The sequence below is a fragment of the Magallana gigas genome, chromosome 4 (assembly GCF_963853765.1).
Source record: "Magallana gigas chromosome 4, xbMagGiga1.1, whole genome shotgun sequence".
In the NCBI taxonomy this organism is placed as follows: Eukaryota; Metazoa; Mollusca; class Bivalvia; order Ostreida; family Ostreidae; genus Magallana; species Magallana gigas.
The window spans coordinates 17,408,161-17,415,084 of NC_088856.1; the positions used below are offsets into that span (position 1 = coordinate 17,408,161).

At 33.1% G+C, this 6,924-nt stretch overlaps 1 long non-coding RNA gene across 1 annotated transcript; it reads right to left on the reverse strand.

Moving 5' to 3' along the window:
- Positions 1–1,305: 1,305 nt before the first annotated feature.
- LOC105344164 (uncharacterized) lies at positions 1,306–3,336 on the reverse strand. The gene is made up of 3 exons (XR_010712916.1): positions 3,197–3,336; positions 2,130–2,189; positions 1,306–1,985 (listed from the first exon to the last, which is right to left on the reverse strand). It is a non-coding gene; the product is annotated as an uncharacterized lncRNA (long non-coding RNA).
- Positions 3,337–6,924: the final 3,588 nt, after the last annotated feature.

Below are 6,924 nucleotides of genomic sequence, written 5' to 3' on the forward strand. Positions count from 1 at the left end.
TGTATAAAGAAGTGAATGCTCTATCAACAAGAAGACATTATTTTATTTTCTCCTTAATTTTAAGCAACATTAAAACACTATTTTCCTTTGAATTGATATCATGGGGATACCAAGTGATACATTTACAGTCCCCTGCCTAAAACGGACACTCGCTCTTACTTCAAATCATGGATCCGCCTCCCTGCATGACTTCTGTCGGAAATTTGTTTTTCTGTCATAACATTTTTTTTTGTTTAGAAACCCCCGTTGCCATAGGATGTAACATAGATTTTATCATTTATTTTCATTGTTAACTAATCAGTACCTGGAGCTGCGTAGGGATGGCATGGGATCTGTTAGTATATGGTCGTAGTTGCTTATCCACCCCGTCAAATATGTCCAGAATTACCCTTCGAGGAAAACGGTATCTAGAAATGAGCTGTGAGTCATTCTAAGAGTCCAGTGGTTGGGTTCTATCTCGAAAAACACGCTGCTGTCTCAGAGAACGCTGTATAAGTAAATATGTCGCCATTTTTATTATGCTACGTACGTTTCTACGTCTGCAGCACGTCAACCGTAAATTTTGACGTAAATCTACGCCAAAACGTAAGATACGACCTTTAGTAAAACGCAAAACTAGCCTTTGTTACGTCTATGACTGCGTTTACGTCTATATACGTTTCGAATTACGACCTTAAATAAAACTGGCCCCTTATTTTTAGTGAGACAAAACGTTAGACAAATCGGTTGATTGAATTTACAAATATACTTCACAAATTTCTATGAAGTGTAAACGTTTTCTATTTCAATGTCAGTTGTTGTTATTATTGTTATTGACATATTAACATAATGTACAATATGTATTTTAATACTATGAACAACTGACAAACAATGTAACAGTGGTAATCTGGTACTCACCAGCAGCAAATGGTACGTATTCTTCGCTATATTACATGTATTTGAACCTGTTTAACATCTAATTTTCTTTTCGACGATGGCATCTTACACAATTTTCAACAAAATACAACGGAGAGTTGATTTTTTTTATTACCATCACTGTTGCAAAACATTTTATGATATTGATGACAATGAGATCTTATTACAATCCTTTACTAACGTATATTTATCAATTGAACATAATTTTATTTACATCATTTTACATGTTAATGTAGATACAGATTTATGAAGGTTTAGCATATAGTAGGTACATGTATTTGCATGCATGTAAAAAGCTTAAATATTTTTTGAAATAGCAACAGAAAATCATGGACTAACCCTAATTAGAAGGGGAAAAATGACAGAAAGCTTCTAAATAACGGTCATAAAATAATTGATTTACCAAACAATATTTAAAATGAAAAGGGTCGATAATTTTGCTGTACTCACGAACATATAGGCAATGTTGTGTACATCAGCCTTTTTTAAATGATTGAAAAAGAAACAGAAACCTTTCTTTTTTCAAATGCATTTAAATCTGAAAAAATCATATTTAGTGTCGTTTAACCAACCACACAATTTCTGAGCAAAGCTTGAACTATAGACGTTCATTATCGCTCCGTAGAAAAGCAAGCGTTCGGCTACTTTTTATTTTCATACCATACAACCGACCGCCTTCTGTCGGCCAGTAATACAGTGTACACACTTCTTAATAAACAACAAGTTTACTTTAATAATTTTATCGTTTTCTAACTAAATAATACATAAATTGTCCAAAATTTTCCAATAGCATTGATAAAAATCTTTGATTAATTTGTGGCCCATGGAGTGAAATACTGTTTATCTTTATTCTGTTCCTCTATTTTCCATTTCACCAATATCTGTATAAACATCATCAAGGATTTTCTGTTTGCCCGTAGGACGAGGATATCGGCAGCATAGACATATTTCTCGAATAATTGCTAATATCAATAGAAAACTGAACACAGATCCAACGAAAATAACTACATTTCTACCAGAATTGGTTTCATGTCCTCGTGTTTTGTTTTCCTTTTCGTAGCTGGTTGATTCTGTGAAAAAAGAGAGTGAAAAAAACCTCGTATTTAATGATTATCGCTTACTCCATATGACAGAGAACTAGTTATGTCGGCGTAGGGTCAGCTTAAAATTTAGAGTGCAAGTTCGTTTAATTTAAAGTGTATTTTTATTGTTACCTTGTAATTTTGTGGTTTCCTTTATTCCATCTAATGTCTGATATTCATAGATCGTTGTTTCTAGGATATATGATTTATTTACTATTACTGTTTACTTTATACACTAGAGATGTAGAAGTAGTTATAAGTAAATGGAAATCAACACATCGTGAAATATACCCGCTCTAAATAACTAGATTACAATACAACCCTTTTAGTGATAATCAGACATTTGATATCAACAATCTAAAAAATTTAAAATACATTAAAAAATTTCTAGAATTAACTTTAGCTGCATTCTTTTATTGATAAAATACACTCAACAAAAGTTCTAAGTGTTCATGTAGTATAATGTATTTACCTTGTAAAATGAGAGCATTTATTTATCTTGTCGTCGGGGCGTCTGATTTCCACTTATCTTTCAACACGTTAAGAACGTTTTGACCTTGACCTTTGGTTGCGACCCAAGACTTTGACCTTTGCTTAATATTTCAATCGTGTTGTCTAAGAACCGTTTTAACAAGGACTTGGACTTTCGGTAGGATGTAACTATCTATTTCTTGCGTCAAAACAAGCTTAAAATAACGCTGGTTTCCAGTGAAATATACACCGATTGCGTAGTCTTAGCTCAAAAGCCAGACAAATCTTGTTAATTTCAAAGAGCAATGGCCCAGTGGCCTAAAATGAAATAGACAGGCCTATGTCACATTGCTGCTTGACACCAACTACCCAAAGTCCAAGCTCTTGATAAAATGGTTCTATTTTTGTATGTGCTATTGATGAAAAGACATTATGTATCAGTTACAAAATATTGAAAAATTTACATTATTTAACTTCGTAGTTTTCAAATTCTTCAATTTATCAGGGTGAACACTGAGAAGTTTTATTGAGTGTATATCTTCACATGTATATGCAAATTAATCATATACTACATAAACTTCCTGTTATAATCATATTATTTATGGTTTTATGTATGTCAAATTTATTTTAAATGTTAGCCATTCCATATTTTCTATACACGAATAACAAACATATCATTTAATTACTAGAATCTTTTTTAAGTTTCCTTAGAGTACTTAGTATCTCACCTGTTATACGGGGAGTAGAAATACAGCCGTGAACATAATGACAAGGTGAACAATCGCACTTCTGGATACACAATATGCCGTAATATAATGGAGGGCATTTCTTTGTACAGTTGACACCATAATACCCGGCCAGACATTCTAGGCATAGCAACATAACGTTTAAATCTGATTTTTACAAAGACCTTTAACATTTTATAAAAGGTATAGTTAACAAAAAAGCAATATATCATATTAAATACTTTAAAACTATATTTCAACTCAGAAAAAAGCAAAAGGTAAATTACATGAGGATACGCGTAATACCGAGCGCAGCGAGAGGCGGGCGAAGCCCGCCTCGCGAAGCGAGGATTAATGGTAACACGTATATATAAGAAAATCAGTAAAAAATGAAATTTGAATCAAGGGTACTAAGGCCAAAAAAATATTTTCCACCCCTGGGCGCCGCCATATTGGCAGCCATTTTGTTTTTTAAAAGTTATTTCGATCATTGATTGACTGGTACTTATCGATGTTTATTGCCCCTAAGCTCGATTAAATAAGTTCCAGTGTTTCAATAGAAGGTAATTTAAATGAAAAGAAATTAAAAAGGAAACCAGATAAGTTTCAAAAGTGCTTCAATCAAGAAACACGACTTGTTCTATGTATGTCTTATCAATTTTTCAGATGGAAAATAAATACATTAACGTCAAGAAACTGATCTTTTAGATTCTGAATAAAGTATTCAATTTTATTACATTGGCATTCATTTGAATTAAATTGATGAACAATGAAAGAAGAAATTAAAAAAAAATCGGAGTCACGTAACTCCCTTCGGCTATTTCCGAAGACAAAACTTGAACGTTTTACGTCTGAAATATGACGTCATAATGTAGATTGAGCACGCGACGTTTAGTTTAACTTTGACGAATGATTTGAGTAGGCAACCATGCTGGCGGATCCTACATGGTGCGTTTTAAATAGATTTTATTATACAAAAATCAAACTGCACTGTGTTAAATCTGCGCTCGGTCCAACGGTCACACCGTTTACATATTAATAAACGTAGTACGCGTTTTCAAACTGTCCTTAATGCAACAAATGGCGAAATAAAACTTTTCAAAAGCATAATTTGGCAAACAGAAACAAAATAATGCCTTTTATGGGTATTATAACACAAAGAAAGATGATACTTGTAACACATTCCAACGGTGCTTTAAAAACTTCATACTGCCGTATAGGCAGTCAAGTTATACCGAGTGCAGCGAGAGGCGGGCGAAGTAATTGTAACACGTATATATAAGAAAATCAGTGAAAAATGAAAGTTGAATTAGGGGTACTAAGGCCAGAAAAAATTATTCCAGCCCTGGGCGCCGCCATATTGGCAGCCATTTTGGTTTTTTTAAAGTTAGTTCGATCACTGATTGACTGGTACTTATCGATGTTTATTGCTGCTAAACTCAATTAAAATTTTCCAATGTTTCAATAAAAGGTAATTTGAATCAAAAGAAATAAAAGAGGACAACAGATAAGTTTCAATAGTGCTTCAATCAAGAAACACGACTAGTTCTATGTATGTCTTTTAAGTATTGAATCCTTATTTTTTGAAAGATATAGTCTCATAACTGCAACGGTGTGTGCATACAAATTGAATAACGTGCGTTAGCGCGTTAAGAAAATTTGTTTGCACACACCGTTGCAGTTATGAGACTATATCTTTCAAAAATAAGGATTTAATGCTTATATTTACATTTTTTTTACCTTCTTGCCTTGGACGCAAATGCGAATTATACCTAAAGTTACTGTATTATCCTATGGGTAAGTTCAAATTAATGGAAGAGCCACAGTAACAGCCACAAGCGTGATATTTGATTTTCGCTTGTGACGTTGTATTTATCAGCGTTCAACGTTTGTGACGTCACAAATAAAACTCTTGATTTAACCTTTTAGTACCCTGTCTGTGTTATGGTGCTATATCTGCAGTAGCTTTACATGCAAAATATACGTGGAATGTAAATACATCAAATTATCAGATGGAAAATAAAAACATTAACATCAAGGAACTGATCTTTTAGATACTGAATAAAGTATTCAATTTTATTACCGCGGCATTTATATAAATTAAATTGATAAACAATGAAGGAAGAAATAAAAAAAAGTTCGGAATAACGTAACTCTTCGGCTATTTCCGAAGACAAAACGTGTACGTTTTACGTCTATAACATGATGTCATAATGTAGACTGAGCACGCGACGTTTGGTTTAACTTTGGCTGATGATTTGAGTAGGCAACCAGGCGGATCATGCTGTGTACGTTTCAAATATATTTTGTTCTACAAAAATCAAACTGCACTGTGTTAAATCTGCGCTCGGACCAACGGTCACACCGTTTACATATTAAAAAGATGTATAATATAAGACTTTTTCCTGAATTGCCGTTGTGAAGAATGAAAGGCGTCATATCCATCAGTTAAATGATGCATTTTTTTAAAGGATCAGTCTATGATTTCAAAAACAATTTTAACCTTTAACCAAAGAACTATTTATAATAAATTTAAAACAAAGTATGTTCAGTGAAATACAATATCATGTCTTAATACAATATCTTGGTTTATATTTTACGACCTAGATCGTCACACATAATTGCTAAGAGCAATTTTAATACATGTCTATTTTGAAATCGATTTTGAATTATTAAGGTTTGGGACGTTTCATTATTTGAATAATGTTAACATGTTTTGTTTATTACAAAAGTTTCCATAACAAATTTATACATTTTTTGCTTGCAATTTCTTACCAACATTGCAATTTCTTCCGTTTTTGTTGTTTGTTTGTTTGGTTTTCTTTTGATACGGTGATATTTACTTGTTTGTAATATAATATATTTTGCAGGGACGAAACATGCATTTTAGAACGCTCCTAAGCACCTTTTTTGCGTTGTTAAACCTTACGTTACGTAAAAACGATCTATGCTATTACTATTACATGGTTCGTAGTTGACCTGATATGGTTTATACGAGGTCAGTAAATTTCATTCGGGGCGAGAGTGGAGCTCAAGCTTTATATGCAATTTACTGACCACGTTTAAACCATATTAGTATGGCAAGTAATGAATAAAATGATATACTAGACTTTGACCCGTGCGTGCACGGGTTGACATTGCTTATGATACCGGACATTTACGAAACAGATACATCGATCGAGCTTTAAGCTTACAATAATGCTATTGATTTCACTTAAGTTAGAATAATCTAGCTGTGTCTCGGTACAGGCCTTCACAACAGTTAAAATGTCTTCCTGCATGGTTCAGAATCGCTCCGAAACGATTTTGGAGAAAATTAATGAAGCTGCATTGAAAATAGAAGTTAAACTTTTCATAACAAACCATTTTGGGGCTGAAACACAGGATGAATGACCATCTTTAAGTCCTCCTTAAAGATAGCTTAAAGGTGTTTAAAGGTAGCTTAAAGACGATCTTTAAGCCACCTTTAAGCTACCTTTAAGCTATAAGTATTGCTTAAAGGTGGCTTAAAGAAAGCGTAAAGATGGCTTAAAGGCAGCTTAAAGACTATCTTTAAGCCACCTTTAAGCCACCTTTAAGGACGACTTATAGGTCCTTAATGTCCAAACTTCTTTAAGCCACCTTTAAGCCACCTTTAAGCTACCTTTAAGCCACCTTTAAGCCATTAAAAAAAATTAATTCAATATTGTGCTTAATTTCCAACAGAATGTATTAACTTTATGAAAGAAAAG